Source organism: Dicentrarchus labrax, unplaced genomic scaffold (assembly GCF_905237075.1).
Source record: "Dicentrarchus labrax unplaced genomic scaffold, dlabrax2021, whole genome shotgun sequence".
Classification (NCBI taxonomy): Eukaryota; Metazoa; Chordata; class Actinopteri; family Moronidae; genus Dicentrarchus; species Dicentrarchus labrax.
Genome location: NW_026136713.1, coordinates 22,389,365 through 22,413,558, shown reverse-complemented (window position 1 = coordinate 22,413,558; position 24,194 = coordinate 22,389,365). Strand labels below are relative to the sequence as shown.

The 24,194-nt window shown below is 40.0% G+C and overlaps 2 long non-coding RNA genes across 2 annotated transcripts in view; one reads left to right on the top strand and one right to left on the bottom strand.

Moving 5' to 3' along the window:
• Positions 1-5,530, bottom strand: part of LOC127374707 (uncharacterized) — a 40,584-nt gene extending 35,054 nt beyond the window's left edge. The window contains exon 1 of the long non-coding RNA XR_007887218.1: positions 5,405-5,530. This is a non-coding gene — a long non-coding RNA (uncharacterized LOC127374707). The remainder of the gene's footprint in view (positions 1-5,404) is intronic.
• LOC127374740 (uncharacterized) overlaps positions 1-5,613 on the top strand; it is a 39,710-nt gene extending 34,097 nt beyond the window's left edge. Inside the window, exon 2 of the long non-coding RNA XR_007887254.1 lies at positions 5,429-5,613. This is a non-coding gene — a long non-coding RNA (uncharacterized LOC127374740). The remainder of the gene's footprint in view (positions 1-5,428) is intronic.
• The last annotated feature ends 18,581 nt before the right edge of the window (positions 5,614-24,194 follow it).

Here is a 24,194-nt window from a genome sequence, read left to right as displayed (position 1 = left end):
CAGAATTTATTAAAACAAACAGTTATAAGTTATAATACATTAAAAACAGGAGGAGTCTGAAGTTATCATTTATAATCTCTGAAAAACATTAAAGCTAAAGTGAATTAATAAACTAATAAAGTAATAAATGAAGCTCTGCAGGCTGTTGAATACAAACATTTATTCTACAGATATAAAAACACGACCCAACTGATGTCACATCATAATCATTTTAATATTTATTAAAATAAGTTATATTGAAATATCTGTCAAAACACTTTGAATATGACTGTTTTTTATCCAGCAGACAGAAATATTTCATCCATTCATGTTGAAGTTTATTTGTTCAGGAAACTTTCAGCTTTAAAACTGTCTTTAGAGAGAAAAATGGGAATATTACAGGAACAATATTCATATAGTAGCAGCCATTGTAATAGTTATAATATTATACATATATTATATATTATTATGATATAAAAAATAGATTATGACATCAAAGGTCCAGATTATGAGGAAAAGTCAGTTACTTGATGACTGACACAATGAGACACAGACACATTAAATTCATTTCAGTTTGAATCAGGATCATTTATATATAATAGTTATTAACTAGATTATTATTATTTATACATTTTAAACCTTTTTAGAAGATAAAACTGTTTATTGCCATAAATACCAGCATACCTGTTAATCTCAGTAAGAAAGGAGAAATAAGTTTAAACATTTTATGAACTAATGGCAGATTTATTGGGTGCTGCAGACTCAGCGCCGTGCACACAGGAGGGATCTTTCTTCAGGACGCTGAGGAATATCAGGAGGATGAATTTATAGATGGATTGTAAAGATGAAGAATATACGAGCTGACAGGAAACATGATTCACACGGTTTATTGAAGGTTTACAGTCTCATGATCAACAGGACAAACATTAATAATTCACTGTGAGCTGAAACAAACTTATTCCTAATGTTATAAAAACTGATTATTATTATCATTTTAGGACAGTTTAAATTAGGAGCCGCAGCACAAATGAACTCAAACAGTCCAATACATTAAAGCAGAAAACAACAATATGAGGTTATTGAAAACCCTCAGGGGTCTGCAGTCGGTACGATTCATCCAACATATACAAAAACAGAGTTTCTTACATGTTTTATTAAATATTAGAAACATCTCTCAGTATAATAAAACACAGACACAGACCACAAATGCATCCCAGCAGCCTGAATCTGACCCCGTTATAAAAGGTCTGAAAGGTTCATCGAGCAGTTTACGAACAATAAACGAGTTTGTGTTACAGTTAACTTTACTGAGTGTGATAAACCAAAGACGCTGTAGCAGATAAAGTGCTTTAATATTTCATATTACCGAAGATAGATCATGTTTGAATTCCAATCACTAAATAAAAGAATACCACAGGAGTAAATGTGTATAGATGTGTGTATACATATTACAGATTCAGACTCTCTGAGGGGCAAAAACAATAATAAGGGCACCAGCGTGCAGAAAGTCGTGATGTATTTATGGAGAAACAGGTTCGAAACACTGGTTAAGATAAAAATTGCTGTATTATGTGACTCAGATAAAAGATTAAAGTATTCTACAGTATTTTCTCCACTGGAAGGGCAACTTATAGGGACACTTCATCTTGTTTTATCCACTGGAAGATCAACACTTCATCACGTTTTATCCACCACAGCAACACTTCTGCTGCCCCCCCCCCGAGTCACAGGAAAACCATCAACACCACGACGTAGAAAACCAGGTATGAAATGAGAATAAAATCAGTTCCAGTAGAATAAGCTGGTCGTGCTCCCTGCAGACCGACTGTGAGTGTGATGGAGATATCATAAAGCTGCGTCCTCCCCCTCCAGTCGCTGCTACCTGCCTGTATGTTGGTGGTGTTGCCATGGAAATGTTTCAATATTCACAATGAGAGGCTGAAATGAAATAACAGATGGTGGGAGGCATGTAGGTGCACGACTGACAGAAACAAATTATCACTTCTTTTTATCTCCTCAGAGTGAACCGACTGTTTAAAACCCCACCGACACTGACGGGTGAGTGCAGGTGAACCGCGGCGGTTATTGGTGGTTATTAGATTCAATTATCAAACCAGCGGACGCAGACGGCTTTAAAAACAAAAGACTGTCTGATTTAATGTGAATGGTTTTTCCAGGGAATCCACCTGAAAGGATGAGAGACGCTCTTCTGTCTCTGTTGATCTCACTGAACCTAAAACAAGAACTTTTAAGGGTTTCAGGGCGACTTTCAGAGTTTTTGTGGTCAAAGAGTGACAATAAAGCTGGCTGGAAGATACTTTCATGTCGTAGTGTCGCACATTTTCTACAGTTAAATAGTCAGAAATAATATTCATCTGATTCATCTGATCGAGGTTATTTAAACCTGCGACAGCTGCTGATGCATCCGAACTGGAAAGCTGAAACTATCTTCAGTTGCGCCATCGAATAAAGATATAAAAAGCCCCAAGCCCCCGTCACTAAAGCAAAATTGAAACTGAAGGAATTATTCTTCTGCAACGAGCTCGGAAACTCAATAAACGCAGCACAAAAACTCGCTGGTGGTGAACATTTACAGGTCATATGTGTCTGACGCATAGACAGCCCCCCTTAACTGCAAAATCCCAAACCCAACGGATCGTCAGCCATTTTGAATTGAATGGTAATGTTTGGTGATTTTCAGGCGCTGTACTTTAACAAAGAATTGATCGGATCGACTTCCAGTTTGGTCGATCGGCTCAAACGACGTTAAGATTCATCAAAATCTGGAGGTTTCGTCTAACAGTGTGTCCGTGGTATAGAAAATCGACGTTCCGCCATGAAACAGGAACCTCTAACTCTCCAATCGAGCCCCAAACTTCACGTCAGTCACAGCGCCACCTTCTGGTGACAGGAAGCCTTGTATGGCAACCATCATCTGATTTAGGTGATGCGTCATATTTCAGATGCCGTCAGTTGTTTCTCAGCGTTTGTTTTTATCTCCTCACCTCTGCAGGTTGTTAATAAGGAAACACTGAATTTACATTTAAAATAATCTGATATGTGTGCAGTGATTCAGAGGTCCTACGGCTGTCTCAACACAAAGCTGTAGGTCTCTGGGTGGATGAACTGTGGGCGTCTCTGAGCACACTGCTGCACACTGTAAAGCTGCAGTGAAGGGTGATATACATCAGTAGTCTGCTTCCAGACCTCTGAATCAATCAATCATCAATTTTTTACTGGTAGGAGAAAACAACTGAACCAGTGGGGTGAAGAATAAGAACTTTGTCTTCCAAATATCAGCTTATGATTAAACACAAAAGATAAAACCATCAGTTGTTGCACCCATTTTTATTACTGATGATCAATATTAAAGGTTTTATATGAGATATTAAACATTATATTCTCTATATACAGACACAGAGTCACATGGTGTCTCTCTCCCTCTGCCTGTGTTGTATCGCAGCCTCTCTGTGGTTTGTTTCCATAGCCGGTCTGCTCCGATTGAAACTGCTGTTTTTATCATCTACGTCGGTGAATTAAGGATTTATTTCCACCAAACCAGAGTTGGTGATTGTTGGAAACACTAACAGAGATGCTTTTAATTTAAGTTACAATGATCTGAAGGTAAAATGAGTGTTTCTGTCTCAGTAGTCTGGTGGATAGTGATAGTGATATTACGGCTGTTAAAGGCGTGGTTAAACTAAAGGTCTATCTCTGTAGGGATCTTTTCCATAATGCTGTCAGACACTTCTCCACAATAGAAAGTAGATTTGTTGAGCGATCTTGGCAAACACAATAATTTAAACATTTGAGTCTCATCCTGAAGCTTTCCGTCTTTTGTCGGCTGAAGTTTGTTTCACACTTGTTGAGGCTGAAGCCCTCCAATCAGTCGAGTGCTACAATTAGCATCAATCATCCGTCACCTCTGTGTGTGCTGAATCACAGGGGCTGAGCAGCTTTATAATGTTAATGAAAGTATTTATCCAAACGAGACAAATGAGCCCAGCCGCTCGTTATCAAACCCCTAATCAACCAAATCAACTTAATTGCTGCAAATAAAAGCAATTAACATCAGAGGCTGTCGTTATCCACTCACTCTGCTGCCGCTGTAAAGCCGCAGCTCAGCGGCAGTATTGATGTAATATCTGATATATTCCTAACATTGATCCTCTGAAACAAATGTCTGCTCATCTACATATAACAAGAAGATGATATATTTAATGGGCGTGTTTCTGTGTATTTACATGTGGTCCAGTATTTGCATGCTGATGTGTGAGTGACTGAACACATGCGTGACAATAACTCATCAAAGTGGCTCTGATTGAGGGAAAGTTTGGTGTGTTAAAAGGAGACAAGCTGACGATGTCGGGGCTTGAAGAAGGGAATTTCCAGCCATAGTTCCTCCATTCACTCTCCATCTTAACACACACACACACACACACACACACATACACACACTCACGCACGCACACACACACACACACACACACACACACACACACACACACACACCTGCTTACAGCTTTTTAAGTTTAGGTCCCAAACTGCAATCAACTGCTTCAAATGCAACATTCATATTTTTATAGATATTTTTTATACTAATCTTGTTTATAGTCTCTGTGAAGTCAAAATTGTTGTTTAAGTGTTTTTATCACATGTCTTTGTGCTGTAGGTCTCCTATACTCGTGTATCTGGCCCAAATAATGTAGGTCAGTGCTGTAGATACAGGTCAGAGGTCTGCACTGTCTATTTGATTCATGTAAAAGTAATGATAATTATATTATTAATATTAACTTTATTTCATTTGTTTTAGTGAAGTCAGATAATTGAATTGTCTTTCACAGACAGTTGATAACGATTTGATTAAGTCCATTTGACAGTAATATAAGTTATAGAAGTCAGGACGGAAACAGGACAGACGTCATTGCTACAGATCAGAAAAAAGGTCAGTGCTGTAGATACAGGACAGTGGTTGGTGCTGTAGATACAGGGCAGAGATTAATGCTGTAGACACAGGGAAGAGGTCAGTGCTGTAGATGTCAACGGCCAATAAGGTTGCGCTTCTCTGGACGTCTGTGCACTGGACATAAAATATGTGTAAATATAATCAGTCCCGTGTGATGTAACTTTCCAGAGCTGTAAAATTCAGTCTCATAGTTTAATAAACTTCTGTGCAGTTTTAGTCTCCAATAAACCTTTACACTTTTATATTTTAAATTGTAAATACACCCTTCAATTCTGCTAGCTTCCTCCCTCTCAGCAAATTTTTAAAAAAGCATCAGAGATGTGTGCAAAGGACAGTGACTTTAGGGGGCATGGCCTCGACACAGACCACAGTGACAGACTGCCCACTGTAGCTAAGCTAACGGCTGTGTTGTAGCCCCCTCTCTCTCTCTCTCTTTGTCTCTCTCTCTCTCTCACCCACCTAGAGCCGGAGGATCTGTCCTAGGTTTCTGCCTTTTAACAGGCAGTGTTTCCTTGCCCTTGTCTCCAAGGTCTTGCTCATGGTGGTACTGTTGGGTCTCTGTAAATAATGTTATAAAGAGTTCGGTCTAGACCTGCTCTATTTGAAAAGTGTCCTGAGATAACTTCTGTTATGAATTGGCGCTATACAAATAAAATTGAATTGAATAAGTTGAATTAAACTGGCCTTATAAGATTCAGGGTGATTTAATTCAGTCGATTATCCTGACTTTGATCAGAATGTCAGTTTTTATGGTAGCATATAATTCAGCTTGCGGCTCAGAAAACACAAGTACCTCGTTAAACACCTGAAAGGACTCATCACCAACAAAGAGTTCTACTTCCTGTCTGAATGCCTCATCCTCTCCACCAGGATGTTACCACCGCAGGAACCTCCTGAGAAATGACTTTTCAGCACATGTAGCAACAAGCGCCAGAAAATAACGATGTGAAAAAGGAACGTCTGTAAAAGTCGTTGATTTATCGGTTATCACACGGCGTTTATGAGACTGCTCCACCTCACTAACTGCCGGGTAAACTCCTTCGTTTATCAGATGATTAATGTTCCTCCCTTAATGTGCTGCAGACTGTGTGAGGCGCACACAGGATATGGCGGGCGCTGCTCGCCATATCACCAAATCACCAAAGCTGTTGGCGCGTAAACAAGCTGCTGATTCATTTACATAGAAAACACTAAAAAGCACCTTCAACTTTCTCTGGAAACTCAGCAGCACAAAGGGCTCGCTGGCTCAGATGTCACACCCTAATCTGAAGCTGCAAAAAATTAAAAAAGTGCCGAGCCTCTAACGTTGCCATGACAACAGAGCAGGTAGGTTTGATTTACGACCGCAATGACGGGCTAATGATGGGTTTCTGCGCTGAGTTAGCCGAGACTGGAAGAGCTGGTTCGGACGAAGCAGCGTCGAACGCCTCCACGGGTAAACTGATCCTGAATCAGCGCCTGGAGGCGATCACACCCCCAACCCCCCCACCCCACGCCGACACCTGGACGGGCGGCTGTGATTGGCTGAGAAGAGCTCCGAGGGGGAAATGATAGGCTGCTTCCAGCCGTGGAGCTCGAGCAGTAAAATGTGTGTTTTTTTCTGAATCACAGAGAGCTTTAATTATATATATATATATTTATACATATATATATATATATATATATATATATATATATATATATATATATAATAATTACGTGTAATGACGGCTGAGGAATCAGAGCTGCTGCGAGTCGGCTGAACAATGATTTGATAATTACACGTAATCATGGAGAAAATAACATTTTAGTTTGATGTTAATGTGGCGCTCCAGACTGCACTCTGATTTAGATTAATGGCTCATTTCCGTGTCGAGGGCACTTTTCTGTTCAGGGAGCTGAAAAACAAATAAATAAATTCATGTTTTCACAGACTTTTATTATGGAAGCCGATTTCTGCCAAAATAAAATACATTAAAAGTCAGTCAGTAAAATATTAAATACCTGCTTTATTATAGTTCAATATAGTTGTATTTTATAATAGTATAATTGGTTTTCTTAATGTCGGATTCACATCAACACACAATGAAACTTATTTTTCTAGTGTTTCATAAGTTTTAAAACCTTTTTTCCTGGTTAAAATAATAAATATTATCTAAATGTTTTTCCTCTTCCTGGCAGGTTTATACAGGGAGTGAAGACGGTGCTGAAAAACTCACACAACCCAAACCCTGATCAGAGGGTTGGCGGTTCGATCCCCGGCTCCTCCTGTTGAAGTGCTCTTGAGCAAAATACTGAACCCAAACTGCTGCTGATGCTGTAATTAGGGAGTCCTTCCCCAGCATTGCTGTACGCAGGGTTTTATAAATACAAATCAGTCCAGAAACTGAACTTGCTTTGGGGCATCAAAGCATCAAAGCAAAGTTATTTTTAGACAATTATTTCAAAAGATGTATCATCTACCCTTGAAAAATACCAATGACTGGTGTCTATGGCCATGCTCACCAGAGGCGGCGTTACTCAGCACCAGTTTAAATACTTTTTATTGTCCCAAATAGGAAAAACTGAAAAGTTTGAGAAAGACCTGAAAACATTAATAAAGTTTTGTATGACAGGATGTTTTTATTATCATTGATCCTCACTAATGCTGATAGAGCTGGATTCTATGTGATCACTGAACCGCTATCAGACTCATTAAATAATAAATGTTAATGAGACAAATATAAATAATATAAATAAACAAAATAAGTATATTTAAAGTATTTTGTAATGTCACACATCTAAAAATGTTTTCTTCTTAATAAACGTTTTGGGTCGACGTGGCTTTAAATTAAAGCTCCGTCTGATTGGAACAACCTGCAGTTCAATTACATCTATTACCTCCTTTTATTATTATTATTATTATTATTATTATTATTATGTATGTTTGTGTTAATGACCTTATCCACCCAATAAATGTCACTATATCACGCTGACTCAACACAGACCTGTCCACATACTTTTGGCCATACTGTATTAAAGGTTTGTGCTGCACAGTTATTGTTGTTTAATTTAATTATCAGTGTTAATAAACAAAAACTTTATTAGTAAATAATCTGTTTTGTTGTTTTATCTCAGTTGGATTATTAATGAGGAAGTAAACTCCTCTGAGGAGCTGGAAGGTGTAAATATTCATATATTTTGATTATTGTGATCACAGAAATATGATTTAATGATTCACACATAACAAGATTGCACAATCATTATTTTTGCGATCTCTGGAGGGGAATCATTTTCTGGTGATTACGACAAAAACAAGCTTTTGGTTGAGATTGTGAAGAAATTATAAGTTTGTTAGTTTTCTTGTAATGAGGCAGCCGGGTTTATTTCCAGCTCAGGAAACAGTTATAAGGAAGGAAATAAAATAAATACATAATTAAACCTGCGTAAAAACGGTGAAAGTGTAGAACGAGACGTTGGAGGTTTGAACACACACACACAATGATGTCATGTCTCTGCACACACTTCCAGGCCAATGTGACCCAACCTGTCGTACAGGTGAGCAGTCGGAGGGGAAAAAACACAAAAACAGCAATTACATGAATGTTTGTAATACAAACAGCCGCCCATCACGCTGCTCACACAGGACGCCAGTTTCCAGCCGGTAACAGCGACAATCAAATGACCCGACTCATCTGTCAGCAACCAGCACCTGCCCCGCAAAACGGCTGAGTCGCCGTCTTTTAGGCGTCGGCGGCAAGCAAAATAAAAGTTTGGAAACAGAAAATAAAACAGTAGTTCATCAGTTTAACTCGAAATCATTCGGCGTTGACGGGTTCAGACACGACGTCTCACTGACGCTGGATGACATTTAATAACGATAATTACACTTAATAGCAAACGCAACGTCAACAGTAAGTTAATGAGAAGAGCAGCAGATAAACACCGACAGCAGTCTGCAGATAGACAGCAACTGTTTATTAAATGATTTAATACTGATTCTTCTACAGGAACGTTTAATGTTTCTATAATAATCAGATTATTGATCAGTGATCGGGTTGTAGTGGAGCTTTGTCCCTCTGCTGTCTGTGGACTGATCTCTATGTGTCTCTATGTAGGATGAGGGTCAAAGGTTGTGACCTTTATGCTCCCGAGTGTCAACAGTGGGCAACACAGAGTCCAACACAGAGTCCAACACAGAGTCCACAACACAGAGTCCACAACACAGAGTCCACAACACAGAGTCCAACACAGAGTCCACAACACAGAGTCCACAACACAGAGTCCACAACACAGAGTCCACAACACAGAGTCCAACACAGAGTCCACAACACAGAGTCCACAACACAGAGTCCAACACAGAGTCCACAACACAGAGTCCACAACACAGAGTCCAACACAGAGTCACAACACAGAGTCCAACACAGAGTCCACAACACAGAGTCCAAAGTCAAAGTCCAACACAGACAAACTAACATTACTACAAAGCTAGTCGAACACAGAGTCCGATATTGACTCCACAAAGCTGGCCAACACAGAGTCCAACTGACAGAGTCCACACCCAGAGTGCACATGAGTCCAACACAGAGTCCAACACAGAGTCACAACACAGAGTACAACACAGAGTCAAGAGTCACAGAGTCCAACAGAGTCCAACACAGAGTCCAACACAGAGTCCAACACAGAGTCCACAACACAGAGTCCAAAGTCAAAGCTAACATTACTGCAAAGCTAGTGGAACATATTGTCTGATATTGCTTTTAGCTGGCTCACGTTGAACTGACAGCGCCCCCTGGTGGACATGGTAATTCTTACGGGAGCAAAGGGGGACGTACGTTTAAAGGATCAGTCCTTTAAACGAGAAATTGCGATTCATTTAGTGTTTTAAACCTTAACCATGTGTTTATTATTGTAACCACGACAACAAAGGTCCCCTAAACTGAACCGAACCTTAACGCGGTGTCGTCTCGCCATAAAGCAGATTTATTGTGTGTTTGATTGATTGTGTTTTCAAGGAGGAATTAACCTGCGTCTCGTTTTAAATAAAGTTTAGAAAAGAAGATTCCTGGTCTCAGTCTTTACCCCCATGTCTTTATGTCCCATCAGCCCCGGCGCGCTGTGTTTGGAGCGGTAACAGCCGTCTCAACCCGAGGCAGTGACTGACTGACAGCTGATGGGCTGCTGCTTTGTCGTCTTTGTTTACAGCATCGACAGTTTTGCGTGTTTGATGGAGGATTAGAGCTCATTAAGAGAGCGAGGCTGGTAGCCAGGAGCTGTTCCACATACCACACAGACAGTCTGCAGGGAGAGCTCATATCTCACCTTATCTGCTGCTAATGTCGGAGCTAACACTCGTTATCTATACGGGACAATACTCTATGTTATTGTTGAAGTTCTCTTTATAAGTTCAGTTTTTATTTCTAGCTTTTTTCAGAGGTTTTGACGCCACACACTCTCACACTCTTTTCATATTGTGCTTTTAGCTAAAGTTAGCCTGATAACACAGATGAATTGTTAACAACTAACAGTCAGTTATCTTCATCCAGCCTCCCCCAGCTGATCTGGCTAACCTTAGCTTGCTTGCTAAGTGGATATGTTAGTTGGCTAATGTTAGCTTCCCCAGCTAACGTGAGTCCAGCTAACATTCCTGTAAAGCTTGTGGAAGAAACTTTAGTATTGTTAGTTTTACTAATGTCGGTAATGGTGTCATTTTATTTTACTCCAGTATTTTAATTGACATTATTCTTACTTGTAGCTTAAACTCTACACTGTTAAACCGGTACATTAATAGATTAAAGTGATTTAAACTGATTGCATCGGTAATTTTAAGAAAAATTTATTATTTTTTTAAAAACAAAATTCTTGATCAAGTTGCTTCAGTAATTTAAAAACAGTTAAAAGTGTTCAATCATTAAATAACTTCTGATTCAGAAAGTCTGATTGAGATCAGGAAAAATTCCCAATGAACTCTATAAACTGAAGTATTTAAAGTAGAGACGAGACGATATTATATTATATATATTATACATATTATATATTGTGTATCGTGATAAAAAACACACAGAATTTGTGATGAATCCATCATTATCATTATCAGGATAATGGCTTGATTTGACAAAGCTGTCTCTCTCTCCAGCAGTAAACGGGAATATTCATTTTCATGTAGGAATATCGTCGGCAAAAACTGGAATATTTTGTGCATGTAAACGTAGTCGTAGTTGTTCAGTGTGAAATAAAATAATAATCCATATTATCATCACATTAAATATCAGAAATCATTGTAGGAGTCTTACTGTGAATAAAATTCATAATTCTTTATAATAAAGCATTTTTAATATCACAATTGGACATAAGTCATTGACTGGTTAACAGACAGCTTCCTATCTGCTGACCCTCCTTCCTTCCTTCCCTCCTCGATGTCGTCAAACTCGAGCCGTAATGAGACCCGGCGGTAATAATTAACACCAAGCTCACCTCACCTTCGACACGCCGGCTCACCTTCAGAAATGACAGTGTTTAAGGCTTCATTTTCACCCGCCTGCACGCCGTAATGAGACGTTGTTTGTTTGTGGGGAGCTCCGGCAGCAAGGGAAGAACAAACGTGAGGTAAAACGCCTCCCACATCTGCATAAAGCTGCAATTAGTGTGTGTTGTGAAACAAGTGTCAGAGACACAGACCCAGAAAAACCACCTCTCCCATGACACATAGCAGCCGCCTCCACCCGGCTCATACCTCCACCTTTTGTTCAACACCTTCAGACTGCAGCAGAGCGCAGTGTGCTTTACAGACGCAGGTTTCATCAACGACGTGGTTAAACAGCTCGTACACGGTCCGTCCTGGGCGTCGGTCAACAAACACTGAACGCTGTAAAACAACTGACAATCATATTTAGAAAAATGTTTCTATCTGCAGTGATCCTTTATTAGGACCGTTAGCTCCATGCTACTAACTAGCTCACTGTTTATAAATCACCCATCAGCCAACACCAGACCCACACCAACGCCGGACCCACACGCAACCGGACCACACCGCAACAGACCCACACCGCAACACCAAGACCCACACCGCAACGTGACCCACACCGCAACACCAAGACCCACACCGCAACACCAAGACCCACACCGCAACGCTGGACCCACACCGCAACACCAGACCCACACCGCAACGCCGGACCCACACCGGTGACCCACACCAACACCAGACCCACACCGCAACACCAGGACCCACACCACAACGCCGGACCCACACCGCAACACCGGACCCACACCGGTGACCCACACCAACACCGGACCCACACCGGTGACCCACACCAACACCGCACACCGGTGACCCACACCAACACCAGACCCACACCGCAACACCAAGACCCACACCGCGCTGGACCCACACCCCCCAACACCAGACCCACACCGCAACACCAAGACCCACACAACGCCGTGACCCACACCGCAACGCCGGACCCACACCGCAACACCAAGACACAACCAGACAACCCCAGTTAGCTTAGCTACAGTTAGCTAGCTGGATGCCCCTCCCTCACATCACCCTCGACTAGCAGAAAGCTATCGTTAGCTTTGAACCGCTACATCATTTATTGCTGGCTAACACATAAGTTAGCATCATATATCACGTTAGCTGGGGAAGCTAATGTTAGCTAACCAGCTGCAACCCAGCCACACTGATAAACGTTATCCTGGATGAAACTAGCTCACAGTGTTTTGTGAGATTAGTTAGAAATCTGTAACAATACGCAGCTAAAAGCACAATCGACAATAAAACTTTGGACTGTGTTACGTCTCTTAAATAATCAGATTAGGAGTGAAAACGTGTGATTAAACTTTCTGCTATTAGAATAATGAATTCTAATTAATTAATCTTCATAAATTACTAATTTATTCACACAAATGTAGTTTGTCTGAAGTAGTTTGTTTGATGTTTGAGTTTAATGTTGTACTTTTAAAGTAGAAAGATTTTCCAGCGAGCGACTGAGGTGAGGATGGCGATAATTTGTTTATGTAAACCTAAAACACTTTCCATTTCTGGGAATCCGAGCGGTCGCCGCCCCTTCCCTTTAATAAAGAACCACAGACAGAGTTTCTTTCTTCAGTTCGTCTCAGCAGGAGACCCTGAGCGGCCGGCCTCCGCCTGCAGCTGCGTACCTGTGTGCGATCACCTGTGCTGACTTGTATCGGAGGGAAATTAATGACAGAGGACGGTCCGATCGGCAGCTTTTACTACGACGTCACCCTCAGATCGCCGCGGGCTTCACCAGGAAGCTGAATGCCAGTTAGGAAGCTGTCCAATCATGTTGAGCTGCTTTCACTCTTTTATTTCACTCTCCAGGCTTTGTGTCTGACGGCGAAAGTAAAGTCTGATCTCTCAATTCAGCTTTTATTTACAAAGCGCCAGAGCTGCACAGTACTGATTACTGATAACTGATTGATCATTTTCATCTTATTTTTTAATTAAAAAAGTTAAATTTCTCTGATTTCAGCTTCTTAAATGTGAATATTTCTTTGTGTCTTTATTTCTCTGTGAATAATTGACAATAATTGTTAGTTGCAGCCTCAACAGAAGTTATCTCATTGGTTCGTGAGAGGTTATGTTACTTTAGTCTGCAGCTACGAGCTACAAAAGGGAACAGCTCAGGTTGGTAGAATAGTGACTGTTCTGTTTGCTGCCACAGAAAATAAATATAAACAGTTTATGTAATTTTACTACGTCTTCTTGTACTCTTTACTTCTTTATCACTGTAACGTGATATCAATGATTTAAATTGTTGAAACAGATTACAAAGAATATTTTTAAGTAAATCAAACTCAGTTTCCTAAGTTAGAAAAGCAGCTTTTACTGGTTACTTGGTTTTATGTTTTTAAATTACTGAAGCTACTTTATCAATAATGTTTTTATAACTTACAAAAGTTAGTTTTACATAAAAGTTTTCAATGAAATTAGTTAAATTAATTAACTTGGTTTTACAGTGTACAACTATTTTACCATATTTTAGGAAAAGGAAGCTGCAGAGCTTTAATGTGTGTTTGTCTTTCTGTTGAAATAAACTATTAAATATGTATAAATATGTATGTATAAGTATTAAATGATATTCTCACAGTGTGTATATATTAGTTTATTAAGAGTTTGCAGATAATAATAATCTTTACTTTGCAGTCTGAGCTCCTGATCCTGTAAACACGTCTGGAAGAGTTTAATAAAAAGGTTCAATCAGAGAACAAATTGTGGAAGCTACGAACCTCGTCGCCGTTTACCTCGTTGTCACTAATTACACCCCCCCCCCCCCCCACCCCGCCCCTCCTCGGGAAAAAAAAGGGACAATTTTTATTCAAATTAGCTCCTTTTTCTGCTCGTTAGCACACCTGTGCTCTCCTGCACCTAATTAAAAGCCAAATCCTGCAAATTTCTGCATCCGCCGACGGAGGCTCTGTTACCAAATATTGAGCAAGGTAGCACTGTGCTAATTAATGTTAGGAGGGGGGGGGGCACCGGCTCATTTGCATAAACTGGTTCAGGAAAAACAACAGGACCTCCAGTCGGCGGCGTTCCAGCAGGTGGGCGGTTGCTGTCGTGTCGCTTGCGAGCCCTCAAGCCCTTCTTCTTCTTCGTTGGTGAGCAGGAGGGAGCAATAACTCGTTAGATTTTGTTTTCTATTCTGAAACAAAGTGTTAAATTGGAGGAGGGAAAAAAAAAAGACCCTGCGGGTTTTCAAGGTGAATATTCAGTTTTTTTGAACGTGTAAATAATGTTTGATTTCATTGATGCTAGCTGGGTGCTAATCACATTCAAGACAAAGGAATATTGAATATTGCAACAATTAGCAGGTTTGACGGAGACAGTCACACGAGCTTTCTGCAGTGCTTATATTTAACTCTAATAAATGACTAAAACAGTGTCTGAGGAATTGCAATTAGGCACCAATAGAGGTGTCGGAGAAGGCAAACACCGCCGGAAACTAAAGTAGTGACAACGGAGAGAACAAGAGAGAAGAGAGGAAACATGATGGATACTCCATCAGGAGTAAAAACTCTTCTTCAACCACTCGGTCCACTCGTCCTCTGTCCGTCTAAATGCTCCGTCTGATATTAACACAGCTGCAGTTCCTCTAACGGCCACTACAGGCTGGCGGCAGCAGTCAGTCTCCATAAGGCCGATATTAAAATACTTTACAGTAGAAATAAATGGCCGTCACCATGTCGGAGCCAGCGGAGGTCACGTAAAGCGAGTTGAGCTGCAGGAAACAATGGCGGCTCTCCTGCTCACACAGGATCTGGTATTCCAGATAAACAGTAAAATGTGTTTGTGAACAGATGGGAGGAGGGAAACAGTCAACAACAGAATCTGGATCCATATCTGATCAGCACTGTTTGACAGTTTGATCTGAGTTTGGTTGAGCTGGACGGACTCACTGAGAATGAGCTGTCAATCACAAGGTAGCCCCGCCCTAAAGCATACCCTGCTTTATGGTCTGTTTTACACTAAATGGGGCCTTTAAACCATTGTAATAGTGCATTATTACATCTTATGTTATCAGCACCGACATGTTATAAATGATATTTATTTCATATATAGAAATAATAAAAGAATCATTATAAAATGTAATTTATGTGTTGATTTTAAGGGTTTTTTGGTGGGATGTGATTTTATGATAAACATGAAATATCTGTTTATGTCTAACGTCCTCAGAAAGCACAGCTGTTGTCCCTGACACGTCTTTATTTTCCTGTTGTCAGGTGACAACTATAAAGCGTGACATCACCATCGCTCAGCGCTTTAAAGCCATCAATCATCAGTTTTATTATAGTCGTCCTGTCAGTATTAATCCTAATAACTCTACTTGTTGTTAAATGTACGTATCATAAAATAAATGGTCTTTAGAATAGAAAAACCAACATGTGCCAAACTCAACACCTGTGTTGTGATTAAACCATAAAACAGGTGATAACAGAAGTTCAGGCAGCAGGAAGTTGGATTCTGATTTATAACCTGAACAAACATGTTGGCTAAAATGTGATCATTTCACAATTTACGCGTCGGTTCAGAGCTCAGAAAGATTTATTCACTTTATTAAAGACGCTCTCAGAGATTATGACTCATCATCAATCACTCAGATTAGGACCCATAAATTATCAGTTGATATTAATAATAATTTAACTTGAATCTTATCTTATCAACTTTAAACTTACTAGAAACAATAAATCAACATTTGAAGAGTGACAACTGTTTGTTGTTGTTGTAGTAAATAATAGTGAAGTCAGTTAGATTTGGTTAAAACAGAGCTACAAAATATTATCATCTTTGCTAGACGTAAGATTAAGTAAAAACTGTAAAAACTACAGGTTATAGAGACAAAAATGTGAAAATATCTTCTTGATATCAGCCATGAGAAGCAGTAATTATCGGTTATCGGCTGATATCGTGCATCGTGGATGTATTTAATGTGGATGTATGTGCTGCAGTTCTTATCAGTAAATATATATTAGATTAGATTCAACGATATGAACACTCATGTGCAGTAGGAAACGTCAATGATAAAACATTGTATAGAGAATAAACAGCTGTTATGATATGAATAATGCACTAAAGGTCAGATATAGACAGCACAGATAGATGATAATATCTTTAAGATCATACATTTGGTGGCCCAAATGTACATTTATGTAAAAAGAAGTAGATATATGCGATATACTGTATTTATTTCCTCTATAATAACAGACTACATTCTCAAACAGTGCAAACATACATACACATACACCAACAGTTTATAAAATGAGCTCAACAATAAACATATAAAACAATAAAATGCAACATTAATGTAAAAGATTTCATTGCACTTTTACTTTGCTATAATACTTATATACTTATATTTTAGTAGTTTAGAATGAAGTAGTTTCATTTGTAGTTGAGTATTTTCAGTGTAATTAGTACTTTTACTTACTGTGTGCCTTCCCTTTTAAGAGAGGTGGTTTGTGGGTAACCTGTGTGGGTTTGTTGTGCGAGTCTTTCCCGCTGTGTGAGGAGGAGTTACGTTACATTATATATAAAGAGTGTAGATAAATTCAGGTTGCTGTACAATAGTTAACGGCTAGTTAGCAGCTAACGTTACGAGTCAGGATAAAGATAATTAGAACAGCCTGAAACCAGACGTCTCTCAAAGTAATAAGTAATCAGATTAATAATCGCGTTTCACAATAACTCTTAATGTTAGCGGCTAACTGGCTAACTGTACCAGTCGGCTGTGAAGACACCGAAGTAACGTCACACAAACACAAACACATTATTCAGTCGCTCCAGGAAGCTGCGATCACCAACGTATATTGATCCGATCCCGATGAATTCTGCACAATCACTGCAACATTTCACCCATCGTAGTCGTCTCCAATGAGTTTCACCAAACACGGGTACAAAACGTACGTCACCAAACTTTAAGTGATGTTATTTATTTTTATTCCTGGAACAAGTTCTCTTGATTTTTAAAAAAATGTACTGTAAGGTTTCAAACCTACGTCTGTTCTGTGCTCCTCAAACTCAATATAATGATTTCACTGCAGTTCGTAATGAGCTTTTAGTTTTTATGCTCCTGAAATTAATAATTAATAATAATTAATAATAATTAATAATCCTGTACGGGTGAATTTAAATCCATGATTACAAATGATTCAACTTCTGTTTCTATCGATATTGTTTTATATCTCGGATCAACTCTAATTATATTCTTGTTTTCTTTTGTCTTCGGTCTTTTATTGGTGTTTTAATCAATTGTCTTATTATATTCTTTTTACTATTTTGATATCTTATAATGTTTCTCAACATCATTGTAAATGAGGGACAGCCGTCAATGAAGAAACGTAAATTATAGAGATAAATATTATTATCATTATTATAGAGACACATTACTGTATATTCTCTTGTGGTCACGGTAATAAAAATGAAGAGCATTGAAATTCATTTTCAGGGGTAATTACATCAGTGAGTGTCTCACTGAGCAGAGGTCCATATATTACATCTCCATAGTGACACCTTCTGTCTGGTGTGAATTTATTTCTGCTTTAATATTAGTTTGATTGCAGAATTTATTTGCTCCAGCAGCAGTTTGAAGCCTCTGTAACGATGCGTCGAACACTAAATGTGATTGTTATCTCAGTGTTTGTGTCCTCCCCCCTCAGGTTTCCCAGCTGCAGTAAAGACATTAGTTAGTGAGCTCAGCTAATTTGTTTAAAAAGGTAGCAGCAGGTTAAGAGGAGGCCTCGTTACCCAGCTCTGTCTTTTCAAACAGTGAAAGCGAGCCTTTTTCTGTGAGCCCCCTCCTCCTTGCTGCTTGTTTAGCTGCAGCCATGCATGCTTAAACCGGGGAGGAGGACGGCACATCCTGCAAATTAGCAGGCTGATTTCCCTCGCGGGGTTTGGACAGAGGGTTCCCGCGGCTCATCGCCAGGCCCTAAACGCTGAGGCCGGCGTCACAGTGGCTGAGCGAAGGAGGCCATCTCCGATTCAAAATGCTCCAGCCGGTGTTTTTACAAACATGGATTACCCAAATGTTCACTGCACGGTCAGTTTAGATCATGCAGCAGAGGAGGTGAAAGACTGTCATCATCACTAAAGTTTATGACCTGATCTGAAGGTTTCTGACACCAGAGGACAGAACTCGCTCTGAAGTGTGTAAAGAATTAAACCCAGAGAGCTACAGGATTTAGGGAGAGGGTTAACCTCAGGTACGTTACATAACTTACAATCATTTCCTAATCTTAACCAAGCTTAAACCAAACTGCGACCATTTCTCAACCTTTATTTTGAAAAGCTCACCAGATATTCACCGCGGAGCTGTACCCGTCCAGTGATGGTAGACGGACACCGTCAGCGCCATATTTTTTGCTTTTGCTGCGGTTTTTGGTGTGTTGACTTCAGTTGCTGTATACCAATAAAACCTTTAATACAAAGAGTAATTACTGATTTCCACCACTGGGGTCATTAGCTTTGTCAATAAAAGCATCTTTTACCCGGAAATTATGTTTGGAAAAAGTAGGATTATATTTTATGTGAGGACAAAAGCTATTTTTAAATTGAGTCCCTTAATTAGAGTCAGATGGGAGAGTGTTGGACTAATAATAACCTGAGAACACACAAACTAAAGTGTTTTTATCTTTAAAAAGAGTTTTTAGAGAAGCAGCTGTCGGACGAACGTTGGAACAATATGAAATGTGACAGAGCAGCTCCATGAAGAAAAGCTTCGAGCAGCTTCGGGATGAACACTGATTCATTTTTGTGCTGCAGGATTCAAGCCGACTCACCACTAACAGACATTAACCCTGTTTAACAGCCGAGGTTTTCTGGCTGAGGTTTCCAGCCTCCCTCCTCCTCCTCCCACCTCCTCCCTCCATGTAAATGTGAGGAGCTGACTGGAACAAGGAGGCTAATAATGGCACACGTGTTTTACATAAGTGCAATGAGCCAGTAAACTGCTTTGGGTTTTTCTTTCTGTTTCTCTTTGTGCGCAGACAAACACTAATAATGACTCAGTGTTTGCTTCTTTCTCTGCCAGAACAAATTGTTTCACGTAGATTATCAGATATTAAACACCGAAGCTGAAAGAAGATCCCTCCAACTGTTCTCCATTTATTATTTGATTTATTAACTTTACTGTGTAATGAGGGATTATCAGGCACATTTCAGCTGCGCTTGCTTTCAGTTTGACCTCCCAATAAAGAGGTTTAGATGATCTGGATGAACTGTTAGTTTCCAGCCTGTTGTTCTGTTTAATGACTATAATGTTATCACTGATAGAGTTATCCTCTAAGAACAGATCCAGATCCAACCTTATCAACTCAAATCTATCTGATCAATCAGGTCTTTAGATAAAGAAGTTCTCCTCCTTGAAACAGGTTGTTGAGCTGTAAATTAAATTAAATGACTGATGAAACAGAAATACTGTTAATGTTGACATTTTTATCAAACTTGTGAAAATCTACTGTTTTAAATCCTCGCAGCTATTCAGAAAAGGAAAGTATCATTTCAGTTTAAAGCTGTTTTAATAGAATTTCTTTGACAACAGGACACAATCAGCTAATAGCACAGCTAACTAGCTAATAGCAGCTAGTACAGTTAACATATGCAGACTTCCTGTGTTACAAGAGAAAAAGTCCGTGTTGCAACAATCCTCTGATGGATGAAGTGTGTCGACTGAAACTCTTCTAGTCGACTATTAGACCTTCTGTTAAGATGGTTACTGTCAGATCAGGTGATTATAGAGACATGAGAAACAACACACAATCAGAGGTTGTCGTCTTACCGTAAACAAACATGGCGTCTGAAGCAGACACTGGCTGTGTCTTGTTTTCCACACTTCCAACAACATCATTTATTTTTTTACTTGAGCGAGCGCTCTGTGCTCCTGTTGGTCACCATACGCATCGTGGAATTTGTCAAACTTGGCGAGGGAAGGCAAAACAATTCAGATCTTGTAACACAGGAACTAACCCGGATTCCTGGACGAGCCCCCAATTGGTCCTAACCCGGATCCTATGGGCCATGATAAACAAGGAGATGGACACAATGAATGACAGGAAATGAATGAATTTGATTCACTGTAATAAACAACTGAGGTAATAACTTTAAATATGAAGCGAGCGAAGCTGGGTCGGGGTTTTTATCCTATAGGAGCGATTGACCCAGTTGATGGTTGCTACATGGTACCTTCGAGGACACACAGGAAAAAACAGTAACTTCTCCACCACATCCGTGTATCAGCAATTGTCACCCCTGAGGCCCATTTTCATTCCCAGAGCCAGTCAGGTCGGGCTATTATCTGATGATATTGCGCAGTCTGAACCAGTCTTAAGTCCGATAATAAAGTCTCCTTTTAGCTCTGGTTTGGTCTCCAAGTCAGCAAATGTGCCACAAAACCAAATCTAGGAGCTAAAAGAGGCCAAACGAGCTCCATAGAGCTGCAGACATGGTGTTGATTCACAGTGGGAGCGGCACCATTCACATTACAGACAGTCACATGACTCACTGATAATATAAAATGTAAATAATTGCAGCTTTAAGAAGAGCAGAAGCTCCATTTTCCCAAACACTTCCTCCTGGAGACAATCTCATGTTGCAGTGTTTGTTCGGGTTGCAGGCAGTAAAAGCTGAGAGATCAGTTTTCTCCTCACACCGTATAATAATAGTTCACATTTGGTGAGAACTGCACAGAACTGACTGGGCTGTTAGTACAGAAACCTCTTGCCAGCACAAGACAGTCGGTGTGAGTTTAAAGCGTTGGTTTAAAAGTTGTAATCGTAAGCATATGCACCACAATCTGTTCTGTTATTTATTGGTGCGCTAATCACCGAGCACGGCAACATTTCTCTCCCTCTCCCTCCTCTCGCTGCCCGTACGAGGAGCTCGTATGAATCTGGAAGGATTTCACAAGTAATACTTCATAGGCTAATCTCACTCCATGACTCTAATTAACGCATCATTAAAAGCATAATTCAGATAATTATAATTTCTCACTTTTTAAATGAGAGATGGGGAAGAAGGGGAAGGGTGTCTGAGGAGCCAATTTAGTGAGTGAAACAGATTCTGAGGCAGCGCTGAGGCGAGCGGGTGGGTGGAGAGAGAAACACAGCGAGACAAACACAAAAAAAAGGAGAGAAAGAAACAGAGGAAACAAACTGCTTCTACACGAAACACTGCAACCTTTAAAGAAATTAAAATGATCAGGAAAACATTCACATCACAAACACGTTTCATTCTGGATTGCAGCTCCGAGGTCGAGTCTTTCTTTTGTGGGAATTTAGTTGTTTTGGCTGCGTTTGCATTCAGTTGATATTTATACGTTTTACACTCCAGTGTTTTTGGACTGAATATATTCACACTGTGTTCCCGGCGTTGTGAGGAAGGCCACGGAGGCCGAAAGACACTTTTCCATCCAGGCTGTTTGAGGGCCAGTTCGGAGCCGGCGTCTGATCTCGAACCAGTTCTTTGTGCTTCGACAGCCACAGAACACCAACACCAAGAACCACTGACAACAGGGGCTGGAGGCGCCTCGTGGACAGCTAGCTATGTATTTAATAGCTTTTTAGCTCATAGCCGGCTGGCTAGCTAGCTGTTGGTCAGCTTTTTCCTGGTTGAACCGGCTCCAGAACCAGGTTCACATTGGTGGAAAGAGGGTGGTCTAGAACCAGGAACCAAGTCCAACAGGGGCCGGTACCTTGGGGCCAGCTATGTAAAATACAACACTGTAGATCCCTTTAGTGTCATTTCTGGACGTGCAGGGTTCTGTGGTAAAGTCAGCAATAATAAATTAGACTTAGTTAGACTTTCAAAGTAAAGTTTTGTTAACCGTCTGACTTCATTGAAAAAGCCAGTAATTTTTGCTTCCAGATTGTAATTGTAAAACGGGTCGAGGCGTCAAAGAACGTACATACAAAGTAGTCGTTGTTTGTTCCACTAACAGTAGTTGTTGTTTGTTCCACTAACAGTAGTTGTTTGTTCCACTGACAGACTCAGGTTGTTATTGTCAGTGTCTGACAGCATTATGGAAAGGATCCCTACAGAGATAGACCTTTAGTTTAACCACAAACAGCCGTAATATCACTATCACTCTCCACCAGACTCCAGAGACACAAACACTCATTTTATCTTCAGATCATCGTAACTTCATTCAAAGTGGACAGAAACAGAATCGAACTCATTAAAAGCGTCTCTGTTAGTGTTTCCAACAATCACCAACTCTGGTTTGGTGGAAATAAATCCTTAATTCACCGACGTAGATGATAAAAACAGCAGTTTCAGTCGGAGCAGACCGGCTATGGAAACAAACCACAGAGAGGCTGCGATACAACACAGGCAGAGGGAGAGAGACACCATGTGACTCTGTATATAGAGAATATAATGTTTAATATCTCATATAAAACCTTAAAGACTTCTGTACATCTTTATTTTTACACTTTTTATTTAATTGTAGATCTTTAAACTTTCCTGTTTTTTTAATTACTCTATAAAACACTTCGATTTGTATGAAACGTGTTATACAAATAAAGCTGGGACACCTGAAATGAATCGTTCATTATCACATTTAATACATAGAAACATTTCTGATGACACATAACTGCAACTTATTTTTTCATAAACAGCAATTAATTTATTTCTGTAGGCGGTGGAATAAAAAATAAAACAATCTCATTCTGAATTCCCTCTCTTCAGTTTTTATCACCTGAAACAGAGAAAACACACACACACACACACACACACACACGCACACACTATTAATGAGGATGTTTATGAGGAGCAGTGTGTGTGTGTGTGTGTGTGTGTGTGTGTGCAGAAATCAGCATGCAGAGTTCAGGTGTGTGGTGTGATGTCAGCAGATGTCCCTGCTTCCTGGCGACCGTCCAAATCAATTATCTCACCTTCACACACACACACACACACACACACACACACACACCTCAGCTCTCATCAGAGGTGTGAACAAGGTAAGCGTCTCCCTCCTCCATGTTTTGTCGATTTCACGCATTGTTGTGTTTGTGACAAAAAAAGACAAAGACTCAACTAAAACCCTAAAGACCTCGTCCACTGTAGACCTGCTCCAGAAGAGCCTGAACTCTGACCCTTCATAAGCCCCGCCTCGTTTTCCCTGTGCTCCAATCACAGTTGAGCACGCCTCGGTCAACTTCCTCCTTTCCTTTACTTAGATATGCTACATGCTAGGCTAATGTTGTCCTTATAGCTGCAGAACTTGCCTTAGAATTATAATGTTTTTAAGTTTTCTTCATTCTCGCAGTAATCCAGTGATATCTAGCTGTACATCCATCAGTGCTACAAACAGGAGCTGCTAACAGCTAATTCGGACACTTTTAGTGGAGAAAATTTGATTAAATCATCTTTCTGTCGTCGTATTGGTTCCCTTTATGTTGGTGTTAGCATCTGTCAGATGAGCAAAAGCATTTTAGACTCTTAAGTTTCACACAAAAAGTCAAATTTCACACTTAATAATAAATAAAGCAGAAGGAATAATTTAGAGATGCACTTTGAAAATACGATAAGAACAAACCAAAGAGCAAAACTTTACTTTGTTCCTTCTTTGACTGTAAAAAGGCTGAAGGCTAAAATGATCTACCTCCAACACAATTAATAATAAAAGGTGAAAAAAGATACAAAAAACCCCAAAACCCCAAACAAAAAGACAGAAAACATGGATCTGAGGCTGTTTGAGACCAGCCACCGTCCTCATTATGAGCTCGGGATTGTTTGTACCTTCTCACCTGTCGGGGAGATGGAGGTGTCAGC